This window comes from Mesoplodon bidens (genome assembly GCF_964165515.1).
Source record: "Mesoplodon bidens genome assembly, chromosome: 14".
In the NCBI taxonomy this organism is placed as follows: domain Eukaryota; kingdom Metazoa; phylum Chordata; class Mammalia; order Artiodactyla; family Ziphiidae; genus Mesoplodon; species Mesoplodon bidens.
Window position 1 is genome coordinate 57,605,805 of NC_138170.1, and position 17,036 is coordinate 57,622,840.

The 17,036-nt window shown below is 38.8% G+C and overlaps 1 long non-coding RNA gene across 3 annotated transcripts in view; it reads right to left on the minus strand.

Annotated features, from left to right (window-relative positions):
• LOC308627404 overlaps positions 1-17,036 on the minus strand; it is a 118,258-nt gene that overhangs the window by 98,424 nt on the left and 2,798 nt on the right. For all 3 annotated transcript variants that reach the window (XR_014017400.1, XR_014017401.1, XR_014017402.1), the window contains exon 2: positions 9,967-10,130. This is a non-coding gene — a long non-coding RNA (uncharacterized lncRNA). The remainder of the gene's footprint in view (positions 1-9,966; positions 10,131-17,036) is intronic.

The following is a 17,036-nucleotide window of genomic DNA, read 5'->3' on the forward strand; positions in this document are numbered from 1 at the left end:
TGTGTGGTTCCCTCTCACATTGTTCCAGAAGTAGTGTCATCACTTCTGCCACGCAACTTTCATGATAAGGTTATAAAAGACTCTACAGCATCCAAGTTAGCCTTTCTCTCAGATCACATGCTCTTGGGGAAAGCCAGCTGCCATGTCTCTCTCTATGGGGAGACACACGTGGCAAGATGTTGAGGCCTCTTTTTTTTTTTTTTTTTGGCCGCACTGTGTAGTTTGTGGGATCTTAGTTCCCTGACCAGGGATTGAACCCGGGCCCCCTGAAGTGGAGTCCTAACCACTGGACAGCCAGGGAAGCCCCCATTGTGGCCTCTTGATAAAACCACATGAGTAAACTTGGAAGCAGACCCCCCAGCCTAAGTCAAGCCTTCAGGTGACTGCAGCCCCAGCTGCCACTTGACTGCAAGCTTATGAGAGATCCTGAGCCAGAACCACATGGTTAAGCTCCACCTGCATTCCTGGTCTAGAGAAGCTATGAGATAACAAATGTGTATTGTTTTAAGCTGCTGAATTTTGAGTAGGATGATCAACTGTCCAGGTTTCACCAGGACTGAGGGGTTTCCTGGGATATGGGACTTTCAGTGCTAAAACCAGGGAGGTCCTGGGCAAACTGGGACAGTTGGTTACACTAGTATTTTTATTTATTTATTTATTTATTTATTTGCGGTACGCGGGCCTCTCACTGTTGTGGCCTCTCCCGTTGCGGAGCACAGGCTCCCGATGCGCAGGCTTAGTGGCCATCGCTCAGGGGCCGTGGCTCAGGGGCCCAGCCGCTCCACGGCATGTGGGGTCTTCCCAGACCGGGGCACTAACCCGTGTCCCCTGCATCGGCAGGCGGACTCTCAACCACTGCGCCACCAGGGAAACCCCCACTAGTATTTTTAAATACAACTTTATTCAGATATAATTCACATACCATAAGTCGTCTATTGAAAGTTCAATGGTTTTAGTATATTTGAAGTTGTGCAACCATCACCGTAATCCAATTTTAGAACCTTATAAAGAAATCCTGAAAAAAAGCAATCCTGTACTCTTTAGCTATCATCCCCCAGTCTCCCAACTCCCCCCAGACCTAGGCAACCACTAATCTACTTTCTGCTTCTAGACATCCTACTTTTGAATAATTTATTATACAGCAGTAGATAATTACTATAGGGTTATGGATAATGGGATAAAGGATGCTTGCTTTTGCATTAGTCTCTTACCTTACACTTTACTGAATTTTGCAAATTTTTTACAATAAGCATGTTTTCATTTACTATAAGAGAAAAAGTAGTAGTATTCTGATTTACTGAAAATATGATGTATGATTTCATGGAACTGTTGTTTGGGCCCACCCAGTATCCTTCTACTCCCTGTTCTTCCAGTAACAACACTACTCCTCTTCCTTAAAGAAGAGCCTTTCTCCAATTCCAGGTTGTTCTGATTTGGTTGACAATCAAAGGACAAGGTGGATACTTGACTCGGGCCAGAATAATCAGATTTTCTCTCCCAATAATTTAAATCTTGAGTAGAGGCACAGGGGGAAAGAAGGTATTTAAAACTAGTCATCAGGAGGCAGAATCCTAGAGAATTTGTTGGGGAACTTCTGTTTCTGAAATCTCTGTAACCTTCTTGGTTCCTCTTCTTTCCTCTTGGGTATTCAGTAATTCCTCGATTCTGTAAGTTACTCCTGTATGACTCCGTAAGTCTCTTTTTTATTTAAGCTAGTTTCTGTTGCTTGCAACAAAAGAACTCTAACTGATCCAAATAATAGAAAAAATATTTCTGTTGCACTGGGGTGGGGGGGGAGGGGTGGCGGTTATCCCCTCACCCCCCCAAAAAATATCCATAAATCTATCACTCCAACAGAAAAGTTTTTTATTTTTTCATATTACCTATTGGTTCATTTTCACATAGTTAGAATCATGGTGTACCTATCATCTTATATTTTTCTACCTAACACGGTACCTGCAAAAATTTTTAGTGTTTCTACAAAGTCTATTCATCATTTTAAATGTATGTTATTATCTTGTACTGGTATATAATAATTTATTAAATCTTGATCCACTGGTTGGATATTTGATTTTAGCTAGCAGACATATATTTAAAATGAACATTTTCACAGCAAGCTTTGTGCTTCTGTTGAATTATTTATTTCCTTAGGATAAATTTACAAAATTGAAAAATGGATCTGCTATGGCGTTATCCTTGTTCCTTTCATGCATTGGATGTGTTGCTTTGTAAAGTGAAAGGTGCTTTTGTACTACAAGTAATTTTCTATTTTGAATGTTTAGATTTCCATTTATAAGATATTCTTAGATTGGGCAAATTCAGATAAATAGAATTTACTTAGTTCAAAATCTACATTATGACAGTTATACAAGTATTCCTGTGATTGTAACCATTTAAATACACCTTTTATTGAATATTACATACATAAAAATGGCCCAGATCATAGGGGTAGAATCTCAATGAATTTTCACAAAGTGAACACACCCATATATAACCAGTACGAAGACCAAAAAGGGCTACTGTCGCTCTAGACGCCCCCTTATGCTCCCACCCAATTATAACCTTCTGTCAGATAACCACAATCCTGATGTCTATTACCATAATTTAATCTCTTCTGGTTTTGAACTTTAAATAAATGCAGCCTTTTGTGTACGGTTTCCTTCACTCGACATTATGTTTATAAGCTTCATCCATGTGTACCAGTAGTTCATTCATTTTCATTCTGTGTAGTATTGCATTGTGCAGATACACATCATTTATCTACTGTTGAATGGATACTTGGGTTGTTTGCAAATTTTGGTTCCTACAAATAGGACTAAAATTGTTGGGTCATGGGTTATGCACATATTCAGCTTTCTTAGAAACTGCCAAATAGTTTCCCAAAGTGGTACCAGTTTATATTCTCACCAGCTGTGTAGGAGAGTTCCAGCTGCTTCACATCTTCTGATTTTGTGCTTTTTCACATGTTTGTTGGGCACTTGGATATTCCCTTTTTTGAAGTACCTGTTCAAATCTTTGACCAATTTTGGGGGGGGGTCGACTTTATTGAGATATGATTTTCATACAATGAAATTCGCCGATTTTAAGAGTACAAGTCTATGAATTTTACAATGTATTCTATAATGTAATCATCATCATACTCATGATATAGTTCCCTTTTGTCCTTTGAAGTCAATTTCTTTCTCCCACCCCATGACTAGCAACACTGATATGTGTCCTGTCACTATACCTTTGTCTTTACTATAATTTCATATAAATGGAATCATACTGAAAGGAATCTTTTGTGTCTGGCTTCTTTCACTGAGAATAATGTTTTTGAAATTCTATCCATGTCATTTTATGTATCAGTAGTTCATCAGGGTTTTTTTTAAAGTGCTAAATAGTATTCCATTGTATAGATATGCCACAGTTTGTTTATCCATTCACCTGTTGATGGGACGTTTTGTTGTTTCCAGATTTGGGCCATTATGAATAAAGTTGTGATGAACATTCAATTATATATGTTTGTGAATACATGTTTTCATTTCTCTTAGGTAGATATATCAGAGTGCGATTGCTGGGTCCTATGGTAAATATATGTTTACCTTTATAAAAAAATCATCCATTTTTTCCAAAATGACCATATCATTTGCATTCCTACCAGAAGTATATCAGTGTTACAGTTGCTCCACGTCTTTGCCAACACTTGGTACTGTCAGTGTTGTTAATGTTAACCCTTTTAGTGGGTGTGTACTGGTATCTCATTGTGGTTTTAATTCCATTTCCTCGATGACTGATGATGTTGAGCATCTTTTCAGATGCTTATTGCCCTTCATAAAATATTTATTCAAATCTTTTGCCCATGTCATAAATTGAGTTCTTCTACTTTAATTATGAGTTCTTACTGAACTGTAAGCATTCTTTTGTATTCTTGATACAAGTCCTTTATCAGGTATGTTCAATAAATATTGTCTTCCAATATGTGGTTTGAATTTTCATTTTCATAACAGTGACTACTTTTCTATAAGTTTAAACTTATTTCAAAATAAAAGACTACCAAAAAGAAATTACTAGTTTGCTAAGAGTTTTAAATCATGAATGGATATTGAATTTTATGAAATTCCTTTTCCATATCTATAAGGATGATCATATACATTTTAGTTTATTTACTTTTATTTATTATTTTAGATTTTATTTATTTATTTATTTATTTTTGGCCGCGTTGGGTCTTTGTTGCTGTGTGGGCTTTCTCTAGTTGCAGCGAGCAGGGGTTACTCTTTGTTGAGGTGCATGGGCTTCTCATTGAAGTGGCTTCTCTAGTTGCGGAGCGCGGGCTCTAGGCGTGCAGGCTTCAATAGTTGCAGCACACAGGCTCAGTAGTTGTGGTGCATGAGCTTAGTTGCTCTGCAGCATGTGGGATCTTCCCTGACCAAGGATCGAACCCGTGTATCCTGCACTGGCAGGCGGATTCTTAACCACTGCACCACCAGGGGAGTCCCTACATTTTATTTTATTAATTTGGTAAATAATAAGACTACCAATGTTAAACCAACCTTTAATGCTTGAAAGAAACACACATTTTATATATTATATATTACTGGATTTGTTTTGCTGATATTTAGAATTTTTTTCATCTCTGATAAGAGAGAGACTGGTCTACAGTTTTCTTTTCTTATAATGACCTTAGGTTTGGGGATCAACATTTTATTGGCCTCATAAAATGAAGGTATTTTTGTATTCTCTGAAAGAGTCTGTGCACTATTGTTTTCATTTCTTCCTTAAATATTTGGAAGAATTTAATGGTGAAGTCATAAGAATCTGGAGATTTAGTGTGTGAAGATTGTTAATCACTATTCAGTTTCTTTAGTAGATATAGAACTATTCAGGTGTTCTTTCTTTCTTTCTTTTTTTATTTTTTGGTGTCACTTTTTATATGTTGGGTTGTCTAGAAATTTCCCATTTCATCTAAATTTTCAAACTTACTGACTTTAAGCTGTCTAAAATAGTTTTACTTCAAGTTTGTGGTATCTGTAGGATTCATTCACAGTGATGTCCCCCTTTTCAAGCCTGATAGAGAATATGTATCCTATTTGGGGTTTTTTGTTTCTGCTTTGTATGTGTGACCAGTCTTGCTAGGGATTGGTCAGTTTTACTATTTCTTTTCATTGACTCTTCTCTACTGTACATTTTTTTCCATTAATTTTTTTCTCTTCACTTTACTATTCCTTTCTTTATACTTTTACTATTCCTTTCTTTATACTTTCTTCAGGTTTAACTGTTCTTTTCTAGGTTTTTGAGATGGATACTTAGGTAATTCTTGTTTAACACTATAAATTTCAGCCTTTAAAATTATAAATTTCTCACTAAACACAGTTTTAGCTGCATCTCAAAAATTTTTATGTCATATTTTCATCATGATTTAGTTCAAAACATTTTCTAATTTCTACTGTGATTTTTTTTCTTTGACTGATGAATTACTTAGAAATACATTGCTTAGGTTGTATGGGTTGGGGAATTTTGCAGTTGTTGGGTGCAATATTCCATATATATCCATCATGTCAATTTTGTAAGTCATGTTGTTTAAATGTTTTGTTTCCTGTTCTATCAGTTCCTGAGAGATGTGTTAAAAGCTCCTACTGTGATTGTAGATTTGTCTATTTCTCCTTGAAATTTTGACAATTTTTTTTGCTTTATGTATTTTGTAGTATATTGCTAATTGTGTGCAAAATTAGAATTGTTTTATCTTCTAGATGGGTTAATATTTTTATTATTGTTAAATATCACACTTTATTTCTAATAACGCTTCTATCTTTTTTTTTTTTTTTTTTTTTTTGCGGTACGCAGGCCTCTCACTGCTGTGGCCTCTCCCGTTGCGGAGCACAGGCTCCGGATGCGCAGGCTCAGCGGCCATGGCTCACGGGCCCAGCCGCTCCGCGGCATGTGGGATCCTCCCAGACCGGGGGACGAACCCGCGTCCCCTGAATCGGCAGGCGGACTCTCAACCACTGCACCACCAGGGAAGCCCCAGAGAAGCCCCAGGGAAGCCCCCATGCTTCTCTCTTTAAAGTCTACTTTATATGTTATTTATAGCTATACAAGCTTTCTTTGGGCTAGTGTTTGCATAAAATGTCTTTCTATTCTTTTACTTTTAACTATTCTGTGTCATAATTTTAGATTATTACTCTTGTATCTTTTGTACAAAGCACATATATTTTTAAAACCAGTATGACAATCTTTGTTCTTTTTTTTTTTTTTTTTTTTGCCGTACGCAGGCCTCTCACTGTTGTGGCCTCTCCCGTTGCAGAGCACAGGCTCCGGATGCGCAGGCTTAGCGGCCATGGCTCACGGGTCCAGCCGCCCCGCGGTATGTGGGATCCTCCCAGACCAGGGCACGAACCCATGTCCCCTGCATCGGCAGGCGGACTCTCAACCACTGCGCCACCAGGGAACCCTCACTACTATTTTTTAAATAAATGTATTTATTTATTTTTGGCTGTGTTGGGTCTTCGTTGTTGTACGCGGGCTTTCTCTAGTTGCGGCAAGCAGGGGCTACTCTTTGTTGCAGTGTGCAGGCTTCTCATTGTGGTGGCTTCTCTTGTTGAGGAGCACGGGCTCTAGGCACATGGGCTTCAGTAGTTGTGGCTTGTGGGCTCTAGAGTGCAGGCTCAGTAGTTGTGGCGCAGGGGCTTAGTTGCTCCGTGTCATGTGGGATCTTCCCGGACCAGAGCTCGAACTTGTGTCCCCTGCCGTGGCAGGCAGATTCTTAACCACTGCACCACGGGGGAAGTCCATACTTTTACTACTTCTGAGATAACATATCATTGCTGGCATCCCCATGGAGGTCTAAACCATTCTGATCTGTTATTTGGAAGTGAACATGGGTCTTCACCATTTATGGAAACTGACTCTTGTCTGGTTCTCTCCTCCTTCTGGGCTCAGGAGATCCAAATTCTCCTGAAGTCCAGCCATTCCCATTTTCTTAGAACCCTTCTCCTTCCAGATAACTGAGTCTTCTGTCTCCCAAAGACTTTATAGAAAATCACCACATTTTAACCCTCCCTCTAGAGAAGAGAAGAGAAAAGTACTCCTTGTCTTTTCATGGCAAGCCCAGAGACAAGAAAACAAGATGTGATTTCTTAATCAACTGCCACACCTATTAATATTATTTCGATTTTGTGGCCTTGACTTAGAATGTAACCATAATCAATCACACTATTTCCATGGGAAATCAATTCCAAGTTATAAACACTTTTCTTTTAGGGAACTTTGAGAACCCAATATATTCATTGGATATATTCTCTTTATAAGACCATTTTTCTTGCTTCTCTTTAAGGAAAGGAAAAATTGCAGAGAGCAATGATAAGATTCATCATTAATATAAAAATACTCTGGTCACTGCTTTAAGGCTTTGCTTCAACATTAATGCCCACAAATGATGTGAACATGAGGGAATATATTATCTCTTACCGAACGGCAAGATATTTTCTTCGCCAGGACACAAATGACATAGAGATAGAGGTGTTAATAATTTTAAAGATATAACCTCCCTGAGGTACAGGGAAGTTATAGAGAGTTATAGAGAGTTAAGAATACCATCGTAAATACAGATGTAGGTAAGGTTTAATTTAAGGAACTGTATTTTGGGTGTTGTAGCACTTAGGCCAAAGAACCATGAGATAGTGGCCTGGTTTAATAAAACATTACAAAGGTCCATTAGGAAAACTCACCAGGGACAAAATGGGGGTAGTTCTAAAATAGACCATAGGAGCTGCTGCTTCTGCTAAAAGTAACTACACTGATTCCTAAATTTATCTCATTCTGTGATAACCGACTTTTCATTCTGAGGAGAGACAATGTAGTCCAGACCTCTTACCATTTCCTGTGCTTATCAGCTTTCATCCTGGGCCTAGTATAGACTAACCTTTCACTCTGAGGTGTCAGGTGAGGTGGTTGCCTCAGATACAAGCACTTTTTACCAGATAGACTAAGGGTAAATTGAACTCAAAGTAATTTTTTTTTCTCCAAAATCCTTCCCTGATTCCATAGGTGGAAAACCTTTTGTTTTTTAGTTTCATCGGACCACCATTCCCATGTCTAGTCCAATAAATACTGGAATGAAGGCAGAATGATAACAAGGTACATTTGCGTGTGATTATGCAACATATCATGAGAGGAAATATTTTTTCAAAATAATTTGTAGGGGCTTCCCTGGTGGCGCAGTGGTTACGAGTCTGCCTGCCAATGCAAGAGACACAAGTTCGAGCCCTGGTCTGGGAAGATCTCACATATCACGGAGCACCTAAGCCCGTGAGTCATAACTACTGAGCCTGCGCTCTAGAGTCTGCGAGCCACAACTACTGAGCCCACGAGCCACAACTACTGAAGCCCACGCACCTAGAGCCCATGGTCTACAACAAGAGAAGCCACCACAGTGAGAAGCTCACACACCGCAATGAAGGAGTGGTCTCCACTGGCTGCAACTAGAGAAAACCCACGTAGTAACGAAGACCCAATGCAGCCAAAAATAAATAACTTTATATAAAAAAAATAATTTGTAAGTTTGGCCTAGGATTGTCTGAAAACTGGAAATAACTATAAAACAATTCAGTAGTCATAAAATGAATTTTTAAAACCTGCTTTTCCCATAAGAGATTATCCACATTTAATCATTCAAGAGCTGATTATCCAGAATGTGTAATATACAAACCCGTTATTTCTTCTTTTCCCTTCTGCTGCCTGATTTTTGGTCATTTCACAGCTCATTGGTATTCTCTCTCTTGGAAAATAAAGGCAAATATAGCACAAACTAGTATTTTCAACTTTCTATGTAAAGGTTTTGTTGGGAGGGTTATGGTTTATATATCACTTTTCTTTAATAAGTATCTGGTTAGGCTCTACTGGGCACTGGTGAAGAATTAAAGACATTTAAGACATCGTCCCTGCTCTTAAGGCTCTTACAATTGGAGAAACAAGGTTTATGTATAAAGTCAAATATTAATGCAAGACAATATATATTTAAACAACAATATGAAAGAATCTGGTCATAAATACATAGTGTACAAGAGAGCTTTATAGATCTATCATGGTTCTGAAAAGGGAGAGCAATAGTTTGAACTGACAAGATGGTCACAGAAATTCTCAGTAAGGTAGTGAGACTTGAGCTAGGTATCAAAGACTGGATGGAATCTTAGCATGGGCAAAAGGAAAAAATAGAAAATTCTGCACAAAGTAAAAAACACAAGAAAATCCCAGAATTCCAGGGTTCAAGGCCCACAGATATTTTTAAATGGAATATTCCAAGCATACAGAGTATAGAAAATAATATAACAACTTCTTTTGTCTTTCCCGCCCAGCTTTGTCACATATTTACTTTTTGCCATATTTGCTTTAGATCCACGTCTTTGTTTTTGTTTTTAAATACAGATTTGGCTAAAGGCTTCTACATACTCTATCATTATCCTGCTTTCTCAGTAGAGGTAACAACTATCCTGAATTTGGTAATTTATCATAACCACAAATATTTTAAAATGTTATTACAAATGGAAATATGCAGTATTGTTTGATGTGTTTAAAGTTATGTAAACAGTAGCATACTTTATGTATCTTCTGCCACTTGGTTTTATTCACTCAATATTCTATTAGTTGAGATTTATGCATATTCTAATTCTAGTTTTAGTTCATTTAACTATAATATTGTATTCCACTGTGTGATCAGACACCAATTTATTTATCCATTCTCAGGTTGATGAACATTTAGGTTGTTTCCAATTATTTTCCTGTTTTAGATAATGCTTCAATGAACAGTCATTTACCTGTCTCTTTATGCATTTGAGGGAGAGTTTCATTTATACATGTAGAAATGGAATTGTTAGATTGTAAGATTGTAAGGGCATCTTTAGCTTTGATAATGAAAAATTGCCTTCCAACGTGGTTGCACCCGTTTATTCTCCTCCCCACAGTATATGAGATTTCCCATTTCTTCCTTACCTTTGCAACTCTGATGACTACATCATAGGCATGGAACTGGAGAGTAGCCCGGAGTCAGTTCTTGTTATAAACTAGCACTCTGTGTAGGTGATGCTCAGCTTTGGATCACACCATGAACCTGCCCAGCCCCAGCTAAGACGGGATATCAAACCTCTGGGAGAGAACTGGAGAAGAGCAAAGAAAGGACTGGTTGAGTGGCTGAGGACTGGGAGCACATTTTATTCATTTTTGCAACCCCAATATCTAATATAACCTGAAACTCAGTAATCAAAGCTCAGTAGATGTTCAACTGACTGAAACTAATTATAAACCCTGATCTGTTTCTGATTTTCACTCCTCTAAGCTTCAATTTCCCCATCTGTAAACTAAGGACGATAATAAATGAAGGAGTCTTTCCAAAGATAAAATGAGACATAAATATGAAAATATTTATAAATGCTAAAAAGTAATGCAAATTAAGTTATAAAAGATTTCAGAGCTGCTTCTGTGTCGTGACTTCTTACATGTAACCAGATAATATTTTAGCAGTTTGAAAGTATTGGCAAATTTCTCATTGGCGTTCTTCTTTTAACCTTAATTAATCCTGGGATCCCACCTACCTCAGACTCTGCTCAGGATCACATATAAAGATACACTGTAATCATAAAAAGGTATTCCAATCCTTACTGGCAGCCCTCAAAGAGCACCTATGAGGAACCCATTCATGGTTGCAGAGTCACGCTTGAGTTCCATTCTATTCTCTCCAGTCCTAAAACACAAACTCTTTCTCTAGGACCCAGTTTATTGGGCTCTTGGTTATTTTCTCCCTTCTCTCTTTCTTCCAACACCTGAAAGGTTGATTTAGCTCCTTTCTGGCTAAATTATTCCCCTTGTCTTCCTCCTTCCCCACCATCACGTCTCCACTATCCTTTCCTTAAATTCCACGTCACAAATATAGCAAGCAAAGACAGGCTGGAAAACACTGCCTGGGGAAGAATGGATACATATTCATATCTTAATAAATTATCCCACAGCATAAATTCTTGTTATGGAAGTTACATTATTTTCACTTTAAACGTTTAAAAAACAAGGCCCAGAAACATTTTCTATTCCTTTTAAGTGGCCTTCATTAAAAAAAAAAAAAAAAAAGATTGCTCACCATTGCTCTACACTCTCAGACTGTCACTTAGAGATCTCATTATTCTGCCTTCTTTATTTGTATGACTTAAATTTACACGTGATGATCTAATTTCCTCTTGCATTTTCTAACTCTGTCACTATCTTTGCAATGGCTTCTCCTTAATGCCCTTTCATCTTCTCAAATGTAATATGCCTAAAAGTGAGCTCACATTCATTCCAAATCTAGCTTCCCCCCGAGACTTCCATATTTCCACTGGCATTTTAAGAAGCATATTTCTTGGCCAGGTGTGGTATATCAGAAAAAGAGAACGGGGCCAGAGAGACTAATTAAGAGGCTTGTACCCCGTAGCAAAAGCCAGACTGCACTCAGATTTGCAGACATGGTGTTTTGGATTTATTTGGAAGGACCAAAGGGGGCTCTCTTTAGATCAGAGGTAAGCCCTAAATATTGGCATCAGCAGTGTAAGAGTGTTATACTTTCAGGTATTGAAAGTTCATACAAACATTTTCAGATATTGATGCCCACTTAATGGTACTGATGTTGAGACAGAGAGAGAGTGCCTGTACAGCTCCACATTTATGCTTGAAAAGGACTCTTCACAAATTTCATATAAGAGCTTAGCCATTTGTAAATGAAATACAAAGCAGTGGGGAAATTTTCATGAGTTTCCTTCCTTTTATTCCTTTTACAATGAGAATAATTATTCCATCAACACGTTTAAACTATTTCTGATGGCATCGGGTACTCAGCTGGGAAAGTTTATACTACCAGATGAGTCCTAATTTGAACATAATTTTTAAAAAAAGTATCTCAAGTAACCCAGATGATCAGATTCCAGACTGAAGCTTTGGCTCTAATGCTGAGAAGAGGCCCTGATGCAGTTGGGCTTTGCCATGAGCTCAGACCCAGGATGACCTATTTCCTGGGGCAGAGATCTGGGTCAGTTTAAGAAATGAGTCACCTTCACATCTGCCTTGAGCTATGAGCAGAGGGTAAGGAATAACGAAAAACTCCTGGCACATGTTATTTCAATTACTTAACTGGGCTTTTATTTCTGTTGTTATTTTTGTTTTTGTTTTGCCTGTTTTGATCAAGAAAAACTCCAGTCCAGGTTTAAATCAAATTCACAGATTTTTTTCTCCAAAGAGATGAACTTTTTAGATCTATGAGCAGATTGCTTTCCTAGAGGTTTTGTCGAGAGCAGGGGCTAGACTCCTCCTAAGGGAGTAATAGCGACTAGAATAAAGCTTCTAAAGAACAGGCCAGTAGGATAGCACTCTGGGCAGTAATCTACCCTGGAAACACAGTGTATGCAACTGCATTTGTTCTGGGTCAACTCGATCCAATCTGGCCCAACAGTGGCCTCACTCTGTATTTGGGAACTAGGGGACAGGGCAATACCCTGTAACTGAGGGCACCTAAGGGGAATTTTAGGCTAGATGTTATATGAAAGGGAACCAGGGAAACACTGTGCTCTGACCTATCAGATAAAAGGTGAATATAACCAGGATTTTTATCAGTAGATTATCTCAGCATCTCTTGATCTCTCACCCAGACTGTATTCAGCCTGCCCCTCTTTACAATCCTTTAGCATTTTGTCTATGTTTCACAGAGCCTACACCCATCAAGGATTAGTTGGGTCTAAAAAGATAACAATTCCCTACAGTGCAGGCCCAAGGGCACTCCCTTGAAATCCTGGCTTCTCAAGAAGATAGGAGGTTCTTGTCTATCGAGACAAGGTTCTTGTCTAACTTGCCTTTGCAAGATCTCACCTGAGAGCAACACTATGCCCTGTTTTGTTGGTGTGTTTTATCTGCTTGGTGATGAGAAGATGCTATTTGATCTGATAAACTGTTAGCAGGAATTTTACAGTAGGATCTATGAGATCAGGTTCTTGTCCCTGGCACTTTATGGCAATGGGGGTTCAAGAACACCTCTGATGATCTGATTCAGAGGGGAGCAAATATGTTTTTTGGAGATGTTACTTGATGGAGACCCAGGGGCCAGTTGTAGTTGAGGATTATATAATTATAGATTATAATCTGATCATCTGGAGTTGGGCAGCACGGTGGCCCTGAGTTTGTTGCAACTATTAAAAGCTGAATCAAAGGTTGGGCTACGATATAGTGTTGAGATAATAGGTAGTTATAGTCTTCCTGTAGTCAATACTGACCAGACTGCATGTGGAATACTGAGCTCAATGTTTAGTGCCAGAGTTTAGAAAGATATTAATACATTACATGTGTCCATATGAGGGGGGTCCAGATGATATGTATGAAGATCATGATGTATGAGAAAGGCTGAAGGGGATCTGGGAGAATATAACTAAGAGGACACACACTTGCAGGAGAGGAACTATGAACATCAATAGTTAGGTCAGCACTGACCGCCATGATGACAAATCTAATGATACTTTTATATCTCCCTCCTCAGTCTCTCTTTGGCAGTTAACACACTTGCTCATTCTCTTCTTAAAATTCCCTCCTTCTTTGCTTCATTGATACTAATTGTACTAATTCTGCAGATGGTAAAATTGAATTAGAAGTGCAAGAGACTTATCTGTGGAAATACCTGGAAGGATGAAGAGGAATGGAGGAGTAAGCGGGACGAGTCTCAGACTGCAGAGCCACTCTGAGAAAGGCTCAGTGAGGCCAATGAGGAGCTCAGAGCAAAGACTGCTCATTAGACGATACTGCATTACATATTCTCCCATCTTGTCTCCAGTCTGGCCATCTTCCTTCAATTCATTCTCCACCTGCAGCTAGCAGAACGTTTCTAAGGCACAAGTAAGATCATGCCACTCCTGTGCTGATAACCCATCAATAGCCGCCTTGTGTTCTCAAAAATCCAAGGTGTTTAACACAATTCAATGCCCCTTAATGGACTGGTCCCTGTTTACCACTCTAGCCTCATCTGTTGTTCACTCCACACAGAACTACTTTCACTTCTTTGAATGTAAACTTTCTACCCTCAGTACAGAATATACCTTCTTGCCTGGCTAATTCTCTAACTTGTCTTTTAAGTCTCAGCTTAGAGTTTCCTTCCTCTGCAAAGACTTCCATAACCTGCAAAGACTAGATTCGTTGCCCTCTTATGTGATCCTGGAAACTACATAATAAAGGGCAGGTGGAATCTTGGTTGTGCATCTACAGAGGGCAGTGAAATATCACTTGGGTGCTAAATATTGGAAATGTAATAAAAGGGACAATGTTTATATATCAGGACTTCTCTCAGGGAATATACTATATGAAATAGAAAGGAATTCTATGATAAATAGTTTGGTGTGGGTGATCGTTTTCCAAAGGGACATGATAGGCAAACGTTTTCAATCTAGTCACTACCTTCACCCCCCAGCCCAACCCTAGGCATTTGGAAATGTTGTTGATGTCAGTATGGCTGGGAGCAGTACTGATGGCGGGGCAGGGATGTTATAATGCTTGGGGACAGTCCCATGCAAGCAAGGACTACCCCAAATGCTAATGAAACCTCCACTGAGAAACACTGTGCTAGGACGTATGCAAGTCTGAAAGCAGAGCTGAATTGCTCAGAATAACAGAGAGGAAGCTGAGAGTTGACACCTGAGGACTTCCATCCACTCCCCATGCAGGGTTCCACCTCACCTGTAAATAAATGTTGAGTACATGCTTTCAAAAATATCCATTTACTATCTTAAAAAAATTAAGAAATTCATTTAAAGAAATTAAAAATATATATAGGTTGAAAAAGAACCAAATTATTAGCCCGAGTGGCATCTAGTATCTTCTTCTTGCTTTGCTTCTCTGCACCTCAGTACTTATCTCACTGTCAAGAAATTATCTGAGAACTTGTCTGTAGCCCCCACTTGAGTTCAGGGACCTATTGCATTGCCAGAACCTAATATATGTTTGGCACCTAACAGATGCTCAACAAACATTTCTGAACTATGGCTCTCCAAACTTAAAAATTAGCCCCGAAATTTTTTCTAAGTTTCAACCCTAATTTTTATTAGTGATAAATGTAAAATTTATCACTTATTTCACATTTCTATTTGAGCACCTCCAATTTAACAGATACAAAACAGAATCATCTATTTTGACCCAGTGTTATAACCCTCCCCCAAATAACCCCAGTTCCTCTTATTATGGCAAATGCTATTACCTTTTTGGGATCTTCCCAATTGTCTGAGCCAGAAACCTGCTTGTCATCCATGTCACTGTCCGCTTCCTCACCGTCCAATTATTTCCTAGTTTCCTTCCCTTTTCTCCATCCTAGGCCTCCCTGGCCTTAATTCAAGGTCTCTTATGTTATTGCATTTGCTTCCTAAATCATATCTCCAACCCCATCCTCATGACTGTCAGCCTTTAAAACATTCTAAAATGTACTCAAAATAACAGTAATTAATACTTTGTGGGATTACTGTGGTGCCAGGTACCGCTGACTTTTACAGGTATTTTCTTTTCGACTCTTCATAATAGCCCCAGTTTGAAATAACTTCCCAAGGTTGTTCAGTAAGGAGACAGAGACAAGACCTGAACCCAGGTAGCCAGGCTCAGAGCTGTGTTAGGCTAGGTTATATAACCTCCTGGAACTTTCTGCCATATTGTTTCATGCCATGTCTGAGTCTGATTCTCCTGCCCTGGCAGATGGCCTGGTTGCAATGAGTCTTTTCTGAGTGAAGTCTGGCTCAGTATTCCTTTCCCAGAGCTGGTGGTATACTGAAAATGTGAATGGTGGCTATATGGTCAATAAACCAAAGAAGTGGATCCAGTGAGTTATTAGACAAGAGGTCCTGAGGATGAAACTGAAAGCTGGGGTGGAGAGCAAGGAATTTCTAAGCTGCAGATGCACGAGGGATGGGCTAACAGAAGGGTGGTCTGGATATGGTGGCAACTGCTACTGTCCATCTTAGCCTTATGTGCTCCCTGCTGTGTGATGCTTACGTGGCTGGATGCTTTAAGGATCTGGGGCTAAGTGGCCAGCCTGGAGTGTACCACCTCCCCACTGTTTGTCTGGCAAACTCTTGACATATTTTTCAAAATTTACTTTAGCATCATTCCTACATCTTTCTGTCTACATTTAGGTCTCTCCTTTGTTCTTCTCACACTGTTTTGTGAGGCTGCAAATTCCTTGAGGTCAGGCACCCTGGTTTTTCTTCTTTATACTCTACACCACTAGAATCTAATAATCACTGACTCCAATTGAGTAACAGGGAGGCAGATTTTGGCTTAGCATAAGAGAAATTTTTTAAAGTATACTTTAACTACAGACGAGTGGCTAAGAGCTTGGCCTTTGTGTCTTACTACCTCTATTCAAATTTCAGCTTTCTGTATTACCTTGAGCAGCTTAATCTGTCTGTGCCTCAAAAAATGGAGATAATAATATCTATGTCATCAAGTTGTTGTGAGAATTAAATGAGATAATACATGGAAAGTACTTGGCTCAGTTCCTGGCACCCTGTAAGCACCTGGTAATTTTAGATATTTTTTATTATTGTTATGATTATTCACTAGCACTATCTTATACTGAAGCAGGGTCCTTCAGAAGCAGTGAGTTCCCTTCTACTGAAGGTATTCAAGCAGCAGTAAGTCCAGGAGAGATGCTGTAGAAGCAGTTTAGGACTTCTAAGGATGCTTCTAATCATAGAAGAGGGAAGTTATTTCTCTGATTCAAAGAAAGTGTGATCATTAGTGTTACTTCTAGTGAAGCTGAGGAGTGTTAGAATAGAAAAGAGGCATCAGATTTGGCTGTATGTATGTATTACAAACAGCAAAATATTTTATTCTTTGTTGATTGCAAAAGCCCTTTTATGTTGTAACCCATACGGCAAATCAGGCCCTTACATGCAAATCCATGTCTTTTCAAAAGGACTAGCTTGGCCTTGCCAAAATGGAACAAACAAAACTTTAAAGACTGTTTCAGCCCTACTGAAATGTCTTTTCCCTTTGAAAGAAGTCTATTAGTGATGCAAATG